At 44.2% G+C, this 23,402-nt stretch overlaps 2 protein-coding genes and 1 long non-coding RNA gene across 9 annotated transcripts in view; 1 reads left to right on the forward strand and 2 right to left on the reverse strand.

Moving 5' to 3' along the window:
• FBXO47 (F-box protein 47) overlaps window positions 1-1,578 on the reverse strand; it is a 34,419-nt gene extending 32,841 nt beyond the window's left edge. For both annotated transcript variants that reach the window (XM_050762744.1, XM_050762743.1), the window contains exon 1: window positions 1,398-1,578. The gene's annotated coding sequence lies outside the window, so the exon portion shown is untranslated. The remainder of the gene's footprint in view (window positions 1-1,397) is intronic.
• The window catches only part of RPL23 (ribosomal protein L23), a 355,976-nt gene that overhangs the window by 123,890 nt on the left and 208,684 nt on the right, over window positions 1-23,402 (reverse strand). The gene's annotated exons all lie outside the window — the stretch shown is intronic.
• Window positions 1,754-23,402, forward strand: part of LOC126938648 (uncharacterized) — a 42,009-nt gene continuing 20,360 nt past the window's right edge. Inside the window, exons 1-3 of the long non-coding RNA XR_007720146.1 lie at window positions 1,754-1,890; window positions 2,885-2,926; window positions 3,949-3,987. This is a non-coding gene — a long non-coding RNA (uncharacterized LOC126938648). The remainder of the gene's footprint in view (window positions 1,891-2,884; window positions 2,927-3,948; window positions 3,988-23,402) is intronic.

Below are 23,402 nucleotides of genomic sequence, written 5' to 3' on the forward strand. Positions count from 1 at the left end.
TGCAGTGAGCTGAGATCGCCACTGCACACCAGCCTGGGTGACAGAGTGAGACTGTCTTAAAAAAAAAAAAAAAAAAAAAAAAAAAAAATTACACAAATAATAACTTTACACAATACAGCTAAACGAAGAAAAAATTAAGTTCACTTATAAACACTTTGGTTTATATAATTTCAAACTTTTACATACACTTCTTTTTAACAAAAAAGAGGGATCATTATACTACTTTGCAATCTGCTTTTTTCAATGAATTATCTTTCCATGCTAATAAATATCCTTCTACAAGTAATCATATTTTAATGACTGTATGTCATTCCACCAAGTAAAAGAATCTTAATTCGTTGAATCCATAAGGTTGTTTGTAACTTTAACTTTTCACAGTAGGCGTTTAGTTTGTTTTTGAGATGGCGTTTCGCAGTCTCCTGAGCAGGAGAGCAGTGGCGCGATCTCGGCTCACTGCAACCTCTGCCTCCCGGGTTCAAGCGATTCTCCTGCCTCAGCCTCCCGAGTAGCTGGGACTACAGGCGCCCGCCACCACGCCTGGCTAATTTTTTGTATTTTCAGTAGAGACGGGGTTTCACCACGTTAGCCAGGATGGTCTCGATCTTCTAACCTCGCGATCCGCCCGCCCCGGCCTCCCAAAGTGCTGGGATTACAGGCGTGAGCCACCGCGTCCAGCCAACACAGTAGGCGTTTTAAAGCATTTTTATTACAGTAACATAAATCTGGCCTTGGCTTCGTCCTGTTTCTCTGAGGAATGTGGAAAGCGGGGCTTAGGCCCGTGGGCTCTTCAAAGACTGTCACCAGGTGGGGACTTCACTGTGTCAACTATGAACTATATACATGTTTAAAATAAATATAAATACACATTTAAAAATGATAAGCCCAAATTCTTTTAAAACTGAAGTCTCCACTTATAGTTCCTTATTTTCCTCACTCAGAGCTGGACGTTTCGCAGGGAAAACGCAGGCTTTTGTGAAAATTCTAAAGGTATAATCCTAAATTATTTTTGGTTTCCGCTCACGCCTCAAGTGAATAAGAATCACAGCCCCAAATAATAATAATAATAATAAAGTGATGCTTCATGCCCCCCCGTTCCATCCCACTAACTTCGTCCGCGTGTGAAAGGCTCAATTGGATGAACTTCCCCGCCCCCCACACCTTTAAGATAAAAACTACATTCACAGCGATTTCTGTTTTAACATAAAACTCTTGGAAGAGCCCCACCCAATCTGTCTGGCAGCTGCCCCCAAACATCTCCAAAGCCGCAAACTAGGCAAGCCTAAAGGACAACCTGGCCAACAGGAGAATCAAACCACACGGGGTACGTTTCACTCCCTTCAGTCCATGAAAGATGACATTATCGCAATAAAATACTGGGGGGAAAAAACCTCTTTTACCACAGATTTTGACACTTTTCCGGCTACAGAGTCACAGGAAAGTGGCAGTTAGTCGTTCTGCCCCACCATCCTCAAATTTCTTAGTGTTTAGAAAAGAAAATATCTCCTCAAGATCTTCCCGCCACGAAGCGGGAAGGTCAGACTCCCGTAGGCTCCGGAGCTGCAGCCCTGCCCACCAGGTGTCCCCGTGGCCTCTAGAATATTGTAGAATCTTCCCAAGAGCCCACGCGGGAAGGAGGCCCGCCCCCTCATGAATAGCAAGAAGCCTCAGCTCTCGTAGAGCCCGCCTCCCTCATGAATATTGTAGATCTTCCCAGGAGCCCTAGCGGGAAGTCGGCCCCCCACCGCCCCCTTATCAATAGCAAGAGAGCCAGCTCCCATAGTGCCCTTCTTCTCATGAATAATTAACAGAGCGAGGTTCCTGGAACCCAAACTCAGGCCTCAGCCACCCTTCGCGCCAAGCTGAAGACAGGAAGGGGCTGGAGCCGTTACGGTGTGGGGGAGGGGAGGGTGTAGCCCAAGATCTTGAACGCGGCGAGCCATGTCCCTGCTTCACTGCCTTTCCCTTCACCTAGTTTTGAGACAATTTTTGAGTCGCTCCCACCCCCACTAACCCCAGAAGGGCAAGTTACAAGGGGTTTCATCAAACCTTTTGATGGAAAAAAGCCTCCAGACATTCCTTTTTAAATCTGTCTTGCCGGTGCGGTGGCTCACGCCTGTAATCCCAACACTTTGGGAGGCCGAGGCGGGAGGCTCCCTTGAGTCCAGGAGTTCGAGACCAGCCTGGGCAACAGAGGGAGACCCCCCCCCACACACACACCCCTCTCCTGGTCTCTAAATAAGCACATAAATAATAAATCTGTCTGGAATCAAGGGAAGATGTCTGTTTCCAGCCCCTCAAGATGGAGTCAAGACAAATCTTTCTAGCTAGGCCCTCCTGGCTAGAAGATTAAATTCTCATTAATTTATTTCTTCATTCATTCTGTAACTATTTATTGAAGCCTGCTCTGGGCCAGGCACAGGAGTAGGCCCTAAGAATGGAACAGAGAACAAGACAGATAAGTTTCCTGCTTTAATGGAGTTTATTAGCGTAATGGGGAAGATAGAATGAACAGACAGAGCATCTACAGATGTTGAGAGCAGTGCCGGTGAGAGCAGCGTGACAGAGGAAATAAGACAGAATGATGGGGTGTGTGTGTGTTGGCGGAGAGCTACTTTAGATAGACTGATCCTCAAGGTCCCTTTGATGTGACAATTTGAGAACTAATGGAGGAGAAGGAGCCAGTCAGAAGGGCTGAGGGAAGAAGGAATGGGAGAAAGATTCTCCTACATTTGCAGATCAATTCTACGTTATACCCAACACAAAATATATAAGGAACTACTTAAAGACTGAGTGGAAATTTAGGATTAGTTGGCACGCTGTTATTTTGTATAGTCACAAATATTCATACGTTTTGGCTTTGTATCTTTTTTTCCCCTGACCTCAGGTGACCTGCCTACCTCAGCCCTGAAAAGTGCCGGGATTACAGGTATGAGCCACCACTCCCGACCTTTTATTTTTTTTATTTTTATTTTTTTTGAGATAGAATCTTGCTCTGTCACCCAGGCTGGAGTACAGTGGCACGATCTCGGCTCACTGCAGCCTCTGCCTCCCGGGTTGAAGTGATTCTCCTGCCTCAGTCACCCAGTAGCTGGGACCACAAGTGCACACCACCATTGTATTTTTAGTAGAGATGGGGTTTCGTTGTCCAGGCTGGTCTCAAACTCAGAGGCTCGAGTGGTCTGCCTGCCTCCCAAAATGTTGGGATTAAAGGTGTGAGCCATCGGGCCCAGCCCTGGCTTTGTATCCTTTTGCAGCCAATTCTTTTTTTTTTTTTTCTTTTTTGAGATGGAGTCTGCCTCTGTTTCCCAGGCTGGAGTGCAGTGGTGCGATCTTGGCTCGCTGCAACCTCCACCTCCCAGATTCAAGTGATTCTCCTGCCTCAGCCTCCCAAGTAGTTGGAATTACAGGCACCCACCACCATGCCCAGCTAATTTTTTGTATTTTTTTTTTTTTTTGAGACGGAGTCTCGCTCTGTCGCCCAGGCTGGAGTGCAGTGGCACGATCTCGGCTCACTGCAAGCTCCACCTCCCGGGTTCACGCCATTCTCCCGCCTCAGCCTCCGAGTAGCTGGGACTACAGGCGCCCGCCACCACGCCCGGCTAGTTTTTTGTATTTTTAGTAGAGACGGGGTTTCACCATGTTAGCCAGGATGGTCTCGATCTCCTGACCTCGTGATCCACCCGCCTCGGCCTCCCAAAGTGCTGGGATTACAGGCTTGAGCCACCGCGCCCGGCCTATTTTTTGTATTTTTTAGTAGAGATAGGGTTTTACCATATTGGCCAGGCTGGTCTTGAACTCCTGACTTCAGGTGATCCATCCACCTCAGCCTGCCAAAGTGCTGGGATTACAGGCATGAGCCACCGCACCCAGCTGCAGCCAATTCTTTTTTTTATTCCCTGTCTCCAACATTGATTAGAGGTCCTTGACCAAATATCATCTCCTTGGCAGTGGGCCAGATGCACATAATGGAAGCAAGGATCCTGAGTGGTGAGTATTTACATTTTACTCAAAGTGTCATGGGGAAGTGTCATGGGAAGTCCTTGAAGAGTTTTAAGCAGAGAGTGCTATGATCTGATTTACATTACCAAAATATTGCTCTGGTTTTTATGTGGAGAATAAATGAGGCCAGGAGTGGAGGGTAAGATCTGTTAGGATGTTGCAGGACTAGAATGGTGGCTCTGAGGGATGGGTTTGAGATATATTTTGGTGGTAGAAGTAACTGAATTTACCTAATAGATTGGATAAGGGTGGAAGGAAGGGAAAGGAAGGAGATAGGAATAATTCCCAGGTTTCTGACTTCAATAAATGGGTAGAGGGTAATCCCATTTACTGAGATATGCAAGTGAGGAGTTTTTCTAGTGGAGTTTTGTCTTTCTTTTCTTATCTTTTCTTTTTTTTGATGGAGTTTCGGTCTTGTTGCCCAGGCTGGAGTGCAATGGCTCCCTGCAATCTCTGCCTCTCAGGTTCAAGCGATTCTCCTGCCTCAGCCTCCCAAGTAGCTGGGATCACAGGCATGTGCCACCATGCCTGGCTAATTTTGTATTTTTACGAGAGACAGGGTTTCTCCATGTAGGTCAGGCTGGTCTCGAACTCCCGACCTCAGGTGATCTGCCCGCCTCTGCCTCTCAAAGTGCTGGGATGACAGGAGTGAGCCACCGTGCCCAGCCTTATGTTTGTTTTTCTTCTGTTTTCTTTTGGGAACAAGGTCTCACTCTGTTGCCCAGGCTGGAGTAGAATGGTGCGATCATAGTTTACTGTAACCTCGAACTCCTGGCCTCTAGCAACCCTCTCACCTCAGTGAAGTGCTGAGATTACAGGTGTGAGCTACCTTGCCTGGCCAACTAGTGGAGAATTAAGAGAATTCTAGTGGATAATTAATTTTCCAAGTGGTAAATTTGAGATTTCTCTGAGGCATCCAAGTGAAGATGTCATGTTAAGGAGGCAGTTGAATTTAAAAATCAGAGTGCTTTTGGAGGAAAATGTCTGGGCTGGAGATATACATTTAAGGATTAGAGGAATATAATTGTAAGCATTAGAGGAATATTGACACTCAGACATTGGGAAGAGGAGGGCAAGATCTCAGAGGAGGTTGAAAAGGAGTATCTAGCAAAGTGAACTGGAAAAAACCAGGAGAGTGTGGGGTCACAGAATCCTGAAGCAGGGGTGCTTCAAGAATGAGGAGTAGCCTTCTGTGGCAAGTGCCACCTAGTTGAGCAAGGTGTCTGTTACATGAGAATTGCAGGTGTCTGCTGGATTTGGCAATCCAATTTAGGTACAAGCAGTAAAGGTCCACCTTGTCATATCCTATTTCAATAACCCATAGTAACTTTGCCTTGCCAGCCACCTCAAACTCAGATCTCTCTGCTATTTCATCAGCGTCCTCTATGGTCTACTGCTTACCTGTTCATTCATCCATTTGTTACATTCAATCCATGCCTATTTTCTGCCAGGTCCAGTGGTAGCTCAGGATAAATACAGTTTCGGCCTTCCAATGGCTCATGCTCAGAGCACCCAACTTGAATAAAATGTAATCCCTTCTTTCCCAAGGAAACAAACCTGCTACTCCAGCAGGGGCAGAGGAGGCGTCTCCTCCTTAGTAGATTTACCCCCTACCTCTTTGTGCTAAAACTCCCATTAAAAATGACCTCCCTCCTTTCTAAATCTCCCTCTGGGTTCCACTTTAAGATTCACACCCTGCATCCGTTAAGTATGCCTTCTCATCTAAGTGATGCAGTAAACCCCTTGAGATGCCTTATATTTCTTTTGTATTCTTCACATAGAAAAGAATGCCAGGTACAGAGATGGATCTACCATGAGGCTATGGAAACTTAAACATCAGGGTCCCCTTCTTGCTCAGGCCCCTTCCAAGTCTTTTCTTTCTTTTTTTTTCTTTTGAGACAGAGTCTTGCTCTGTCACCCAGGCTGGAGTGCAGTGGCACGATCTCGGCTCACTGCAACCTCCGTCTGCCAGGTTCAAGCGATTCTCCTGCCTCAGCCTCCCAAGTAGCTGGGACTACAGGCGCCCGCCACCATGCCCTGCTAACTTTTATATTTTTATTAGAGATGGGGTTTCACCATATTGGCCAGGCTGGTCTTGAACTCCCGACCTCAGGTGATCTGCCCGCCTCAGCCTCCCAAAGTGTTGGGATTATAGGCGTGAGCTACCGTGCCCGGCTTTTTCTTTTTCTTTTTAAAGTCTCACTCTGTCTCCCAGGCTTGAGTGAGTGCAGTGGTGCGATCTCGGCTCACTGCAACTTCCACCTCCTGGGCTCAGACGATTTGCCTTTCTCAGCTTCCCAAGTACCTGGGATTACAGGCATGCACCACCATGCCCAGCTAAGTTTTGTATTTTTATTTTTTATTTTTATTTTTGAGAGGGAGTCTCACTCTTGCCTAGGCTGGAATGCAGTGGCACGATCTCGGCTTACTGCAACCTCTGCCTCCCAGATTCAAGCGATTTTCCTGCCTCAGCCTCCCAAGTAGCTGGGATTACAGGCGCCCACAACCACGCCTGGCTAATTTTTGTATTTTTAGTAGAGACGGGGTTTTCACCATGCTGGTCAGGCTGGTCTTGAACTCCTGACCTCAGGTGATCCACCCGCCTCGGCCTCCCAAAGTGCTGGGATTACAAGCATGAGCTACCATGCCCAGCCTAAGTTTTGTATTTTTAGTAGAAACGGGGTTTCACCATGTTGGCCAGGCTGGTCTCGAACTCCTGGCCTCAGGTGATCCACTCGCTTCGGCCTCCCAAAGTGCTGGGATTACAAGCATGAGCCACCACGCCTGGCCCCAGAGCCACTGTGCCCAGCCCCGTAATTTTGTATTCATAAACAGCAGATGAAGATTGAAGAAACATTTGCTGATGGGCTCAGAATTAGCTAACTTCACGTATTTGTTGATTTGTTAAGCTTGTTTTATTAACAGGGATTTATGTTAGGGCTTTAGTTACTGATTATATCATTCCCTTGCCCCAAAGCTTTCAATGCCTCTGATTAAATGTAAGCTTGTCATTCAATGCCTGCCTCGATGTGGCTGCATTTTTAGGTCTCCAGCCTTATCTCCTTAAACTGAAGCCCCCATTATCACCCCTGGTGGCTTTGTTCATGCTGATTTCTCTGCTCAGAAAGGTGTCTCTTCCAACTCTACCTTTCCTTTTCTTTTCTTTTTTCTTTCTTTCTTTCTTTTCTTTCTTTCTTTTTCTTTCCTTCTTTCCTTCTTTCCTTCTTTCCTTCTTTTCCTTCTTTTCCTTCTTTCTTTCTCTTTCTTTCTTTCTTTCTTTTCTTTCTTTCTTTCTTTCTTTCTTTCTTTCTTTCTTTCTTTCTTTCTTTCTTTCTTTCTTTCTTTCTTTCTTTCTTTCTTTCTTTCTTTCTTTCTTTCTTTCTTTCTTTCTTTCTTTCTTTCTAGATAGGATCTCCTTTTGTGCCCAGGCTGGAGCACAGTGGCACAATCATGGCTCACTGCAACCCCAACCCCTCCTGGGCTCAAGCAATCCTACTGCCTCCCAAGTAGCTGAGACTACAGGTGTGTACCACCACATCCAGGTAATTTTTCTATTTTTTTTAGAGATGAAGTCTCTCTATGTTGCCCAGGGTGGTCTCAAACTGCCGGACTCAAGCGATCTGCCTGTCTTGTCCTCCCAAAGTGCTGGCATTATAGGCATGAGCTACCACTTCTTCCTGCTTTCACCTTTTCCCATCCTAAAATATCCTTCGGCATTTGCTTCTGAGAGAGAGTTTCCTGGACCAACAACCTAACTGAGAGTTTGCTAGAAATGAAGACTCTCAGACACCACCTCAAAGCTAGTGAATGGGAATCTGCATTTGAATAAGATCCACAGTAAAGTTTGAGACATAGTGACTTAGGCCGTTTCACAGGCTACCTCCTTGAGGAATCCGAAATCTTTTAAAATCCCTGTAATGAGATAACGTTTTTCCTCTTTTGAACTCTTCATTCATTTTTTGCTGGTACTTCTCTCTGGGCACTTTATTTCACCTTGAATTGTGGTTATTTATGCACAAGACTTAGTTATCCTGTTAGGTTGTGAGATCTTTGAAGGCAGTAACAGTGGAATCTCCACTGTGATGAATTAGTTGGCTTGGGAGCATACACACACACACACACACCCCCAAATCTAGGTGGTACTGATGTTTTAGTTGATCCTCAGAATTTTGCAAGGATTCAAATATAAACTGACTTTCAAATGTGAATGCCATGCATGGGCAAGATCTGTTGCAATTATTTTTACTTAATAAAACAAGCATACAACTATTATTTTATATCATGAAAGTCTTTAATATAATTTTCTTTTCTTTTCTTTTTTTTGAGAGAGAGTTCCACTTTTGTTGCCCAGGCTGGAGTGCAATGGCCTGATCTCGGCTCACCGCAACCTCCACCTCCCGGGTTCAAGCGATTCTCCTGCCTTAGCCTCCTGAGTAGCTGGGTTTACAGGCATGCGCCACCATACCCGGCTAATTTTGTATTTTTAGTAGAGATGGGATTTCTCCATGTTGGTCAGGCTGGTCTCAAACTCCCGACCTCAGGTGATCCACCTGCCTCAGCCTCCCAAAGTGCTGGGATTACAGGTGTGAGCCACGGAGCCTGACTAATAGCATTTTCTTTTTTTCTTTTTTTTTTTTTTTTGAGACGGAGTCTCGCGCTGTGTCACCCAGGCTGGAGTGCAGTGGCGCGATCTCGGCTCACTGCAAGCTCCGCCTCCCAGGTTCACGCCATTTTCCTGCCTCAGCCTCCGAGTAGCTGGGACTACAGGCGCCCGCCACCACGCCCGGCTAGTTTTTTGTATTTTTAGTAGAGACGGGGTTTCACCATGTTAGCCAGGATGGTCTTGATCTCCTGACCTCGTGATCCACCCGCCTCGGCCTCCCAAAGTGCTGGGATCACAGGCTTGAGCCACCACGCCCGGCCAGCATTTTCTTTACCTTTGTCTGGTGCTGTGTGATAAAATTATATCTTCATCTGTAAATTGCAGAGTAGGAAGAGAGCTAGTCTAAATTATTTAAAAACAGCTGGTTACCTGTAACATTCTATAAAAACTCCAGGGAGGCTGGGCACGGTGACTCATGCCTGTAATTCCAGCACTTTGGGAGGCCAAGGCGGGTGGATCACTTGAGGGTCAGGAGTTTGAGACCAGCCTGGCGAACATGATGAAATGCTGTCTGTACTGAAAATACAAAAATTAGCCAGGTGTAGTGGTACGCATCTGTAGTCCCTGCTACTCAGGAGGCTGAGGCAAGAGAATGGCTTGAACCCGGGAGGCGTAGGTTGCAGTGAGCCGACATTGCACCACTGCACTCTAGCCTGGGCAACAGAGCGAGACTGTCTCAAAAAAAAACCCCAAAAACTAAAAAACAAAACAAAAAAAAACCTCCAGGGAAGGAGATTTCACAGATTCCTTTGACTGAAACAACATTTTTTTGCGGGGAAGGGTATGGAATATTGCTCTGTTGCCCAGACTGGAGTGCAGTGGTGCGATCTTGTCCCACTGCAACCTCCACCTCTGTGTTTCAAGCAATTCTCCTGCCTCAACCTCCCAAGTAGCTGGGATTACAGTTATGCGCCACCACGCCCAGCTGCTAATTTTTGTATTTTTAGTAAAGATGGGGTTTCACCATATTGTTTAGGCTGATCTCCAACTCCTGAGATCAAATGATCCACCTGCCTTGGCCTCCCAAAGTGTTGGAATTACAGGCGTGAGCCACCGTGCCCTCGCCAGAGTTACTGTTTAATGGGTATAGAATTTCAGTTTCTGGAGACAGGATGTGGTGATGGTTGTACAACATAATGAATGTATTTAATACCACTGAACTGTACATGTGAAAATAGTTAAGGTGGTAAATTTTACATGTATTTTTACCACAATTAAAAATGCATTTAAGGCCGGGCGCAGTGGCTCACGCCTGTAATCCCAGCACTTTGGGAGGCTGAGGTGGGCAAATCACAGGGTCAGGAGATCGAGACCACGGTGAAACCCTGTCTCTACTAAAAACACAAAAAATTTGCCAGGCGTGGTGGTGGGTGCCTGTAGTCCCAGCTACTCAGGAGGCTGAGGCAGGAAAATGGCATGAACCCGGTAGGTGTAGGTTGCAGTGAGCTGAGATCGCACCACTGCACTCCAGCCTGGGTGACAGAGCAAGACTCTGTCTCAAAAAAAAAAAAAAAAAAAAAAAAAATGCATTTAAGGCTGGGTGTGGTGGCTCAGGCCTGTAATCCCAGCACTTTGGGAGGCCGAAGTGGGCAGATCACATGAGGTCAGGAGTTTGAGACCAGCCTGGCCAACATAGTGAAAGGCCATTCCTACTAAAACAAAAAAAATGCAAAAATTAGCCAGGCATGGTGTCGCACCCCTGTAATTCCAGCTACTCGGGAGGCTGAGGCAGGAGAATCACTTGAACCTGGGAGGTGGAGGTTACAGTGAACTAAGATCGTGCCACTGCACTCCAGCCTGGGCAACAGAGTGAGACTCCATCTCAAAAAAAAAAAAAAAAGCATTTTAAAAAAGAGATTGTATCTGTTAAGTAGGATAAAAATTAAATAAAAATAAATTAAAAAGAGGGTATATATAAAAATGCAGTTTTGGCTGGTGCAGTGGCTCACGCCTGTAATCCTAGCACTTTGGGAGGACGAGGCAGGTGGATCGCTTGAGTCCAGGAGTTCGAGACCAGCTTGGGCAATGTGGTGAGACCCCTGTCTCTACAAAAGATTAAAAATATTAGCCAGGCCTGGTGGCACATGCTCCGTAATCCCAGCTACTCGGGAGGCTGAGGCAGGAGAATCGCTTCAACCCAGGAGGTGGAGGTTGCAGTGAGCCAAGATGGTGCCATTGTAGTCCAGCCTGGGCAACAAGAGCAAAACTCTGTCTCCAAAAAAAAGAACAAAAAACAAAAAAAACTCGTTCCTGTAGTCCCGGCTATTCAGGAGGCTGATGTGAGAGAATGGCTTGAACCCAGGAGGTTGAGGCTGCAGTGAGCTTAGATTGCTCCACTGCACTCCAGCCTGGGTGACAGAATGAGAACCTGTCTCAAAAAAAAAAAAAAAAAAAAAAAAGTCTGGTCTCATTGGCTCACGCCTGTAGTCCCAGCACTTTGGGAGGCTGAGGAGGGAAGATCTCTTGAGCCCAGGAGTTTGAGACCAGCCTGGGCAATATAGAGAGACTCTGTCTCAATTTAAAAAAAATTATATATATTTGAAAAAAAATCATCCCCACAAAGAATACAAAAATTTAGCCAGGCATGATGGCATGTGCCTGTGGTCCCAGCTATTGGGGAGGCTGAGGTGGAAGGATTACTTAAGTCCAGGAAGCAGAGGTTGTAGTGAGCCATGATCACGTCACTGCACTCTAGCCTGGGTGACAGAGTGAGACCCTGTCTCAAAAACAAAAAAAAAATGCAGTTTTTAGACAAATAAAATTTAAAATATTTGGAGATGTGATTGTAAATAGGTCTAAGTAGGCTCAAAGTCCACTAAATGTGGTTGTTAAAATTTATTAGATTTATAAATAGAATATTAAGATTTTTAACCTGAATTTGGAAGCTTAAGGGAAAACTTGGATTTTAATGTGTGAGTTTAATAAACCAAATATTAAAAGGAAAAAGAATATGTCACTTAAAATTATCATAGGAAAGTGACAGAAAATCCCAAATTACAGTACTTTAAACAAGATAGAAGCTTATTTTTCTCATATAAAGTCCAGAGATAAGCAGTCAGGACTGGTGTGACAGCTCCATAATCATCTGAAACCCAGGCTCCTTCTATCTTTTTGAGCTGAGTCCTCAACCTGTGGCTTCTACCTCATGGCTCAGGGTGGCTGCTTAAGCTCAAGCCATCATGTGCACATCTCTTCAAAGACAGGAGAACATACACACATACACTTCAAAGACCAGAACTTAGTCACATGGTCACTACCAATGGGAAAATATTTTGGAAGGCCCTGTGCCCAGCTAAAAAATAGCAGATTCTATTATTATATAGGAAGAGAGGAGCAGGGCACAGTGGCTCATGCCTGTAATCCAGCACTTTGTGAGGCCAAGGCAGGTGGATCATTTGAGGTTAAGAGTTCGAGGCCGGGCGCGGTGGCTCAAGCCTGTAATCCCAGCACTTTGGGAGGCCGAGACGGGCGGATCACGAGGTCAGGAGATCGAGACCATCCTGGCTAACACGGTGAAACCCCGTCTCTACTTAAAAATACAAAAAAAAAAAACTAGCCGGGCGAGGTGGTGGGCGCCTGTAGTCCCAGCTACTCGGGAGGCTGAGGCAGGAAAATGGCGTGAACCCGGGAGGCGGAGCTTGCAGTGAGCTGAGATCCGGCCATTGCACTCCAGTCTGGGCGGCAGAGCGAGACTCCGTCTCAAAAAAAAAAAAAAAAAAAAAAAAAAAAAGAGTTCGAGACCAGCCTGGCCAACATGGTGAAACCCTGTCTCTACTAAAAATACAAAAATTAGCTGGCTGTGGTGGTGAACACCCGTAATCCCGGCTACTCAGGAGGCTGAGGCAGAATTGCTTGAGCCTGGGAGGTGGAGGAAACTCTGTGTCAAACAAACAAACAAAAAAACAAAAAAGAAGGGAGGAGCAGATATCAGGGTATGACGGCAGTCCACGTAAAAGGTAAGCACATTTTTCGTTTTTGATACATTTTACCTTCTGTTTCCCATCCCTTAATCAACAGACTTTTTTTTTTTTTTTTTTTTTTTTGAGACAGAGTCTTGCTCTGTTGCCCAGGTGGAGTGCAGTGGCCGATCTCAGCTCACTGCAAGCTCCGCCTCCCAGGCTCACACCATTCTCCTGCCTCAGCCTCCCGAGTAGCTGGGATTACAGGCGCCTGTCACCACGTCCAGCTAATTTTTTTTGTATTTTTAGTAGAGATGGAGTTTCACCGTGTTAGCCAGGATGGTCTCGATCTCCTGACCTCATGATCCGTCTGCCTCAGCCTCCCAAAGTGCTGGGATTACAGGTGTGAGTCACCACACCTGGCCAATCAACAGCCTTTTAATGTCTACATTAATCTAACAACAACCTAAGCCAATTTCCTGTTGTTCTTGATAGAGAAGAAACATAATTGACTTATGTCTTTTATATAATTGAAAACAATTAAATCTACTTCTAACTTCCCTTCCTTAGACAAAGTAGTTTCCTTTCTAGCTTGACTTGCTTCAAGTTTCTCAATCTTACTCCATCCTGAGATATTTCTCATCTTTTACTGATATTGCTTTACTTCGGTCCCTAAGTTTGTTATCTCTTTTTCCTACAAAATTATACTTGTTTAAATTGAATTGAATTGAAATATAGTGACTTCATCCTATATTTTTGTTTATTTACTTATTTAAATACTAAGAGTAAAGCTGAACAATTGATGGGTTTTTAACTTTTTGTCCTCCTTGTTTTTTTTTTTTCTTTTTTTTTTGAGATGGAATCTTGCTCTGTCGTCCAGGCTGGAGTGCAGTGGTGTGATCTCGGTTCACTGCAAGCTCTGCCTCCCAGGTTCATGCCATTCTCCTGCCTCAGCCTCCCGAGTAGCTGGGACTACAGGCGCCCGCCACCATGCCTGGCTAATTTTTTGTATTTTTAGTAGAGACAGGGCTTCACCGTGTTAGCCAGGATGGTCTCGATCTCCTGACCTCGTGATCTGCCCACCTCAGACTCTGAAAGTGCTGGGATTATAGGCATGAGCCACTACGCCCGGCCTGTCCTCCTTGTTTTTATTAAAAAGACGGATATTTTCTTTTTTCTTTTTTTTGAGACGGAGTTTCACTCTGCCGCCCAGGCTGGAGTACAATGGCACGATCTCGGCTCACTGCAACCTCCACCTCCCGGGTTCAAGGATTCTCCTTTCTCAGCCTCCTGAGTAGCTGGGACTACAGGTGTGTGCCACCACGCCCAGCTAATTTTTGTATTTTTAGTAGAGACGGGGTTTCACCATGTTGGCCAGGTTGGTCTCGAACTCCGGACCTCAAGTGATTCACCCGCCTCGGCCTCCCAAAGTGCTGAGATTACAGGCATGACCCACCACACCCAGCAGAATATTTTCTTTTTACTCGTTATTTTTAAAGACTAGTCAGGTGAATCATAAAAGTTGCTAGCAAACATAATAAGGCATATTCAAGTGATTTGCATGGGGCAGTTAGAAAAAATATACTTCTGGGATTACAGGCATGAGCCACAGTGCCCAGCAGTATATTTGGGAGGTGGGCAGATCACTTGAGCCCAGGAGTTCAGAGACCAGCCTAGGCAACATGGTGAAACCCCATCTCTACAAAAATTAGCTGGGCATGGTGGTGCACACCAGTAGTCCCAGCTACTTGGGTGGCTGAAGCTGAAGGATTGCTTGAGCTTGGGGGTCAAGGCTGCAGTGAGCTATGATCACACCACCGTGCAGAGCAAGACCCTGCCTCAAAAAAAAAAAAAAAAAAAAAATCAAGAAAAGAAAAAAAAAATATATATATATATATATACTAACCACAAATAAAAGTGTGTACAAACTAACGGTATGTGGCACTTGGGGCCGTCTCACATGAGAATGTGACATGGTGACAAGATTTCATCCAAAAACATGCTTTGGCAGAGGAATGGTTTTCAGGGTTGGAAAAAAATTCCTCGTTTTTCAGACAAGGGCACCAAGGCCCAAGGAGGTAAAAGCCTTTCCCAAGGTTTTCCACCCCAATATCCTGGCATGAAGCCAGTCTGTGTAATTACATTTGGATCATATCAAATTTCGTCTGGGAAAGTGCTATCTTAAAAAGCCAACTATAAAATCATATGTGCTGCCTTATCCTATTTTATGAGGGAAATGTACATATAAGTATATAAGAGACTGGAAAGGATGATGACACTATTAATATGTCAGCAGTAGTTATTTTTGCACTGCAAGATTAAGGGAGGTTTAAGTTCTTTTTTCTTTTATGCATTTCTGGGTTTTCTAAGCTATCTCTATCCCGGCCTATGTTATTTGTGTCATTAGAAGAAATATTTAAACTATGCACTGTTGTATATTATTTTACCACAAATGGAAGAGATAGAGAAGGGTTGGAAAGTAGTTTTGGATATTTTTAAGTGGGTGTCATTATAAATTGAAAGATGGTAATAAATAAGTGTATTCAGATATCTAAGTCAGTTAATAGTTTTGTCTGGGAAATTACGAGGCAGAGGGACAAATAGCACAGCCATGAGTAAGCATAACCTCATTTTCCCAAAATCTTTTCCTGACTTCTTTCAAAAGAAATGCATTGCCTCATGTTAGTTTTTGTTTTGTTTTGTTTTTGTTTTTTTTTTGAGACAGAGTCTTACTCTGTCACTCAGGCTGGTGTGCGGTGGCGCGACCTCGGCTCACTGCAACCTCTGCCTCCTGGGTTCAAGCAATTCTCCTGCCTCAGCCTTCTGAGTAGCTGGGATTACAGGCGATTGCCACCATCATGCTTGGCTAATTTTTGTATTTTTAGTAGAGAATGGATTTCACCATGTTGACCAGGCCGGTCTCAAACTTCTGATCTCAAGTGATCCACCTGCCTCAGCCTCCCAGACAGCTGGGATTACAGGTGTGAGCCACCGCGCCTGGCTGCAAATTTAAACTACAGTGTGATATACTGACAACACCAAATGCTGAAGGATGTGGAGCGACAGGAACCCTCATTCATTGCTGGTGGGAATGCAAAATGGTACAGACACTCTGGAAGACAGTTAGATAGTTTGTTTTTTTCTTTCTTTTCTTTTTTGAAATGTTTTTTGTAGAGATGAAGTTTTGCCATGTTTCCCAGGCTGGTCTCGAACTCCTGAACTCCTGAGCTCTTTTTTTCTTTTTTCTTTTCTTTTTTTTTTTTGAGACAGCATTTTGCTCTGTTGACCAGGCTGGAGTGCAGTGGTGTGATTACAGCTCACTGCAGCCTGGAACTCCTGGGCTCAAGCGATCCTCCCACGTCAGCCTCCCAAATAACTGGGACTACAGAAAATGCCACCATGCCCAGCTTGGTTTGGCAGTTTCTTACAAAACTAAATATACTGTTACCATATGACCCAGAAGTCATACTAGTTAGTATTTACCCAAATCAGTTGAAAACTTATCTACACAAAAACCTGCATACAGGTATTTATAGCAGTTTTATTCATAACTGTCAAAACTTGGAAGCAACCAAGATGTCCTTCAGGAGGTGGCTGGACAAATAAACTGTGGTGCATTCAGACAATGGAATATTATTCAGTGCTAAAAAAAAAATGAATTATCAAGCTATGAAGAGACATGGCGGAAACCTAAATGCATGTTACTAAGTGAAAGAAACCAATCTGAAAAGGCTACATACTGTATGACTCCAACTACATGACATTCTGGAAAAGGCAAAACTGTGGAGACAGCGAAAAGATCAATGGTTGCTAGGGGTTGGTGAGGAGGAGATAGAGGATTTTTAGGGCAGTGAAAATACTCCGTATGATACTATAAAGGAACTCTATGATACATGTCATTATACATTTGTCAAAACCTGTAGAATGGCTGGGTGCATTGGCCCATGCCTGTAATCCCGACACTTTATGAGGCCGAGGTAGGTGTATCACTTGAAGTCAGGAGTTCGAGACAAGCCTGGTCATCACGGTGCAACCCAGTCTCTACTAAAAATACAAAAATTAGCTGGGTGTGGTGGCATGTGCCTGTAATTCCAGCTACTCGGGAGGCTGAGGCAGGAGAATCGCTTGAACTTGGAAGGCAGAGTCTGCAGTGAGCTGAGATCGTGCCACAGCACTCCAGCATAGGTGACAGAACGAGACTCCATCTCAAAAAATAAAAACAAAACAAAACAAAAATTAGCTGGGTGTGGTGGTGGGCACCTGTAGTCCCAGCTACTCCGGAGGGCTGAGGCAAGAGAATCACTTGAACCTGGGAGGCGGAGGTTGTAGTGAGCCAAGATCGTGCCACTGCACTCCAGCCTGGGAAACAGAGCAAAACTCCATCTCAAAAAAAAAAAAAAAAAAAAAGGATAATTTAAATAAAATATTTTTTCTGTCCTATTAAATACTTCTTATGTTCTACTAAATACTTCTTATCAGACCTCAGGAGTGCAACACCAAAGACACTTATTGAAGCAAATTCTGTGTGAGTAGACTTGGCAAGTCAGTCATCGCAAAGCACTAGACAAGTATGAAAAATACTCCCATGTGGGAAAAACTGCTAAAAAATTAATTTCCAGATGGTCAAAGTTCAGGCTTGACTCATGTGGAATTTTTTAAAAATCAAAAACACTGAAACTTGGTAAACCCAGAAAACTATAATTCTTATTAGTTGACTGAAATTACTAAGTAAACAAGCCACAGTATCAAAGGAACTGTTACTGAAGAACTCATTTTCAAGGAGAAATGTGTGCTGCAATTTTCCCAGAAGGTGGCAGCAGAAAGCTGTATATGAGAATATGATTTTTCAAATGAAGCAGGGGGAAATCCTGAAGGTAGAAAACTGGAAGCACTTTAGCTGAAACAGAACACTCTCATTTTACAGATGAGAAAACTGAGTTCCAAAGAGATTACCTGACTTTCTTAGGCAAAATTCTTCATTGAAATAAATTCCTTGAGGCCGGGCACTGTGGCACATGCCTGTAATCCCACCACTTTGGGAGGCCCAGGCGGGCAGATCACCTGAGTTTAGGAGTTTCAGACCAGCCTGGCTAACATGGTGAAACCCCATCTCTACTAAAAACACAAGAATTAGCCAGGCATGGTGGTGCATGCCTGTAATGCCAGCTACTCAGGAGGCTGAGGCAGGAGAATCACTTGAACCCAGGAAGTTGCAGTGAGCCAAGATCATGCCACTGCACTCCAGCTTGGGCGGCAGAGCAACGCTCCATCTCAAATAAATAAATAAATAAAAGAAATTTCTTGAGAGCTGGGAGCAATGGCATGCACCTGTAGTCTAGACCCAGCAACTCAGGAGGCTGAAAAAGGAGGATGACTTGAGCCCAGGAGTTCTAGGCTATAGTGCACATAATTGTGCCTGTGAATACACTGCATTAAAACCTGGGCAATATAGCAAGACACCGTCTCAAATAAATAAATAAATAAATAAATAAATAAATTCCTTGAAATATGTCACACTATGCAAATTTCATTTATATGTATATTATGCTCAGTGTAAGCAAAATTATTTTTAGTTTTGGAGACAAGGTCTTGCTCCGTCACTCAGGCTGGAGTACAGTGGCACAAATCATGGCTCACTGCAGCCTCAACCTTATAGGCTCAAGCAATCCTCCTGCCTCAGCCTCCCAAAGTGCTCGGATTACAGATGTGAGTCACTGTACCTGGCTGCAAATTTAATTAGACATAAAAAATATAATATAATATTAAGTTATGATAGAAAAAGCTTTGGAATATTTCCAGAACTTCCCCTCTCTCCACCTTTTTTTTTTTTTTTTTTTTTTTGAGACTGAGTCTCCCTCTGTTACCCAGGCTGGAGTGCAGTGGTGCAATCTTGGCTCACTGCAACCTCTGCCTCCCAGGTTCAAGCAATTCTCCTACCTCAGCCTCCCAAGTAGCTGGGATTACAGGCAGCTGCCACCACACCTGGCTAATTTTTTGTATTTTTTTTTTTTAGTAGAGACGGGGTTTTACCATGTTGGCCAAGCTGGTCTTGAACACCTGTCTTCAGGTGATCTGCCTGTCCTAGCCTCCCAAAGTGTTGGGATTACAGGCGTGAGCCACCATGTCCTGTCAATTTTTTTTTTCATTACAAAGTTAAAGACAACCAACCCAAAGTTTTAAAAGCTCCTATTACAAAACGAAACACCAAAGCAGTGTTATAAACTTTGTGTTACATTAAAAAAATACTTATATTTAGTAAGTTAGAATCCCAAACCAAGGAATACATTGCAATATAACTGTGCCAGTCATAAGGTAATAATAGGACATATGGGCCGGGCGCGGTGGCTCAAGCCTGTAATCCCAGCACTTTGGGAGGCCGAGACGGGCGGATCACGAGGTCAGGAGATCGAGACCATCCTGGCTAACACGGTGAAACCCCGTCTCTACTAAAAATACAAAAAAAAAAAAAAAACTAGCTGGGCGAGGTGGCGGGCGCCTGTAGTCCCAGCTACTCAGGAGGCTGAGGCAGGAGAATGGCGCAAACCCGGGAGGCGGAGCTTGCAGTGAGCTGAGATCCGGCCACTGCACTCCAGCCCGGGCTACAGAGCAAGACTCCGTCTCAAAAAAAAAAAAAAAAAAAAAAAAAAAAAAAAAATAGGACATATGAAATTTTAATTCACAGGGCACTAAAGAAAGTGTTTGGGCTGGTATTGGGACATATGCTTAAGGCTGTATAATGGATATCTTCATTTTTTTTTTTCAAAGCAACGACATAAAGTCATAGGGATATCTTCATTCTTGTTCATTTTTGAGACTGTTGTGCTCTCTTTTGGAGATGAGGTCAAAGTTTGAATGTGACAACCCTTTTTGACAATGGAGGCTCAGCTAAGCAGCTCTCTGGACTCCCGTGATAACAAGCCCTATATACTTTCTGATGTAATAGTAGAGATACTTGGTACTTTATCCTAGAAGAATGTTTTCATTATCAAACATGACAGGCTACTTATGTGGTTTTATTTTATTTTATTTTATTTTACTTTATTTATTGAGATGGAGTCTCGTTCCATCACCCAGGCTGGAGTGCAGTGACATGATCTCAGCTCACTGCAACCTCTGCCTCCCAGGTTCAGGTGATTCTCCTGCTTCAGCCTCCCAAGTGGCTGAAATTATAGGCATGCATCCCCACACCTGGTTAATTTTTGTGTTTTTTGTAGAGACAGGGTTTCACCATGTTGGTGAGGCTGGTGTTGAACTCCTGGCCTCAAGTGATCCGCCCTCCTTGGCCTCCCAAAGTGCTAGGATTACGTATGGCCTGAGGCTGTATTTTATGTATTGTTCCTTTGTTAACGTTGGAAAATGGCCGAGGAAGCTAATGGGCTGCACACAGCCCAAGGATATAGTGGCCTGGTTTGTACACTTCGAGGAGCCTCGGCAAAACTTTACGCCCAAAGGGGCCATTTTCTCCTTTTAGCCACTTGCATAAAGAAGAATGATAGTTCACTATGTATTGAAATTGTCCATCACAAGTATTTTTTCTGAGGGTTATGGTCATCACACAGCACCACAAAGGCATTAGGAAAGAAGCAGTCTAGACAAGTCCAATCAAGTAGATGGTCTTGGTGTTGACACTGAGCCAGATTTACAAATAAAGCCTAAACTTAAAAAAAAAACAAAAAAACAAAAAAACTATATTGTTAGGAATTTCTTTTAAAATTACATTTATGGCCAGGTGTGGTGGCTTATACCCGTAATTCTAGCACTTTGTGAGGCTGACATGGGAGGATCACTTGAGCCCAGGAGTTTGAGACCAGCCTGGGTAACATGGCAAAACCAAAAATATTACCATAAAAATTTAAAAAATGAGCCAGGCATGGTGGCGCCCACCTGTAGTTCCAGCTACCTGGGAAGCTGAGGTGGGAGGATCACTTGAGCCTGGGAGGTTGAGGCTACAGTGAGCCACGTTCACGCCACTGCACTCCAGTCTGGGTAACAGAGTGAGACCCTGTCTCAAAAAAAAGTATTAAATATTGAATAGATCAAAAGAATATTTGCAAAATATACAAAGTAATAAAGAATCGTGATGCAGTGGACCCTCATGTGTTCCCCACCACTTATAGTGTAAGAAACGTGAGGAACAACATCATTGTGAACTTTGAAGTCCACTGGGATTCCCTCCTAGGTCCCCTCTCTTCTTTCTCTCCTTGGAGGTAACCATTATCCAGAGCTCATGTTTTTAAATTCCTTTGTTTTTAATTATAGTTTTACCACATGTGTTTGTATTCCTAATATTTATATGTATATAGGTGCTTAAAATTTTAACAGAAATATAGCATGCATACAAAATCACACATGATGGCTGGGCGCAATGGTTCACGCCTGTAATCCCACTACTTTGGGAGACCGAGGCGGGTGGACCACCTGAGGTCAGGAGTACGAGATCAACCTAACCAACATGGTGAAACCCTGTCTCTACTAAAAACACAAAATTAGGCCAGGTGTGGTGGTGCACACCTGTAATCCCAACTACTTGGGAATCTGAGGCAGGAGAATAGCTTGAACCTGGGAGGTGGAGGTTGCAGTGAGCTGAGACTCTTTTTAAAAAAAAAAAAAATCATGCATTAAAAAAAATGATTTAAGGCTGGGCATAGTGGCTCATGCCTGTAATCCCAGCACTTTGGGAAGCTGAGGCAAGAAGATCACGTGAGCTCAGGAGTTTGAAACCAGCCTGGGCAACATAGCAAGACCTCGTCTCTACTGAGGGAAAAAAAAAAAAAAAAATTAGCCTGGCAGTGGTATGTGCCTGTGGTCCCAGCTACTTAGGGTGCTAAGGTGAGAGGATAGCTTGAGCCCAGGAGGTCAAGACTGCAGTGAGTTATGACCATTCCACTGCCCTCCAGCCCGGGCCACAGAGTGAAACCCCGTATCAAAAATAAAATAAAGGGTAGGGCGCAGTGGCTCATGCCTGTAATCTCAGCATTTCGGGAGGCCAACGCGGGCAGATCCTCTGAGGTCAGGAGTTCGAGACCAGCCTGGCCAACATGGTGAAACCCCGTCTCTATTAAAAATACAAAAATTAGCCGGGTGTGGTGGTGGGTGCCTGTAATCCCAGTTACTCGGGAGAATCGCTTTGAACCCAGGAGGTGGAGGTTGCAGTGAGCAGAGATTGTGCCATTGCACTCCAGCCTAGGTGACCAAGTGAGACTAGGGAGACTCCCATCTCAAAAAAAAATAATAATAAAATAAAAAACAGCAATAAAATGAACACACATGAATCTCTTAGCAGTCAAGCAAGAGAACATTGCCATGTTCAGGGAGCCCATGTGCCACTTTTCCAGTTGCATCTCCTTTTTTCTTCCGAGAGAAGAATACTGTCTGGAATTGTACTAACCACTTTTTATAGTGTAAAATATATATAATAGGAAAGTTATCATTTTAACCACTTTTTAATTTAATTTAATTTTTTTTCGTGAGACGGAGTCTCGTTGTGTTGCCCAGGCTGGAGTGCAGTGACACAATCTCGGCTTATTGCAGCCTCTGCCTCCTGGGTTCAATCTATTCTCCTGTCTCAGCCTCCCGAGTAGCTGGGATTACAGGCGTGCGCCGCCAAACCTGGCTAATTTTTGTATTTTTAGTAGAGATGAGGTTTCACCATGTTGGCGAGGATGGTCTTCATCTCCTGACCTCGTGATCTGCCCGCCTCAGCCTCCCAAAGTTCTGGGATTACAGGCATGAACCACCGCACCTGGCCAACCATTTTTAAATGTACAGTTCTGTGGCATTAAGTACACTCACATTGCTGTGCAACTATGACCACCATCCATCTCCAGAACTTTTCTTCTTCCCCAAATGAAACACTGTGTCCATTGAACAATAACTCCCCAATCCTGCCTCTCCCCAGTCCCTGGCACCCCCCATTCTACTTTCTGTCTCTGTGATTTTGACTGCTCCAACTACCTCATATAGCTAGAATCATTCAATATTTGTCCTTTTGTGACTGGCTTATTTCACTTACCGTAAAGTTGTCAAGGTTCATCCATGTTGTAGTATGTGTCAGAATTTTCTTCCATGTAAAGGCTAAATAATATTCTATTGTATGTACACACCACATTTTGTTTATCCATTCATCTGTTGATGGACACAGGTTGCTTCTATCTCTTGGTTATTATGAATAATTGTACTATGAACATGGACGTCCAAATACCATTAGAGTCCCTGCTTTCACGTCTTTTGGGTGTATACCCAGAAGAGGAATTACTGGATGATGTGATAATTCTATGTTTAATTAATGAATTAATTTATTTTTGAGATGGAGTTTCGTTCTTGTTGCCCGGGCTGGAGTGCAATGGTGCAATCTCGGCTCACTGCAACCTCTGCCTCCCAGGTTCAAGTGATTCTCCTTGAGAATCACTTGATTCTCAGCCTCAGCCTCCCGAGTAGCTGGGATTACAGTGCGCACCACTATGCCTGGCTAATTTATTTATTTATTTTTTTTTTTGTATTTTTAGTAGAGAGAGGATTTCACCATGTTGGTCTGGGTGGTCTCGAACTCCTGACCTCGTGATCTGCCCACCTTGGCCTCCCAAAGTACTGGGATTATATGCATGAGCCACCGTTTTTAATTAATTTTTATACATAGTAAGGTAAGGGTCCAACTTCTTTTTTTTTTTTTTTGCATGTGGATGTCCAGTTTTTCCCAACACCATTTGTTGAAAAGACTGTCCTTTCCCCCACTGAAAGGCGGTAGCATCCTTGTTGAAAGTCATTTGACTAAATATGCAAGAGTTTTTTCTGGGCTCTATTCTCTTCTATTGGTCTATTTTTCTGTTTTTTATGCAGTACCA

The sequence above is a fragment of the Macaca thibetana genome, chromosome 16 (genome assembly GCF_024542745.1).
Source record: "Macaca thibetana thibetana isolate TM-01 chromosome 16, ASM2454274v1, whole genome shotgun sequence".
Classification (NCBI taxonomy): domain Eukaryota; kingdom Metazoa; phylum Chordata; class Mammalia; order Primates; family Cercopithecidae; genus Macaca; species Macaca thibetana.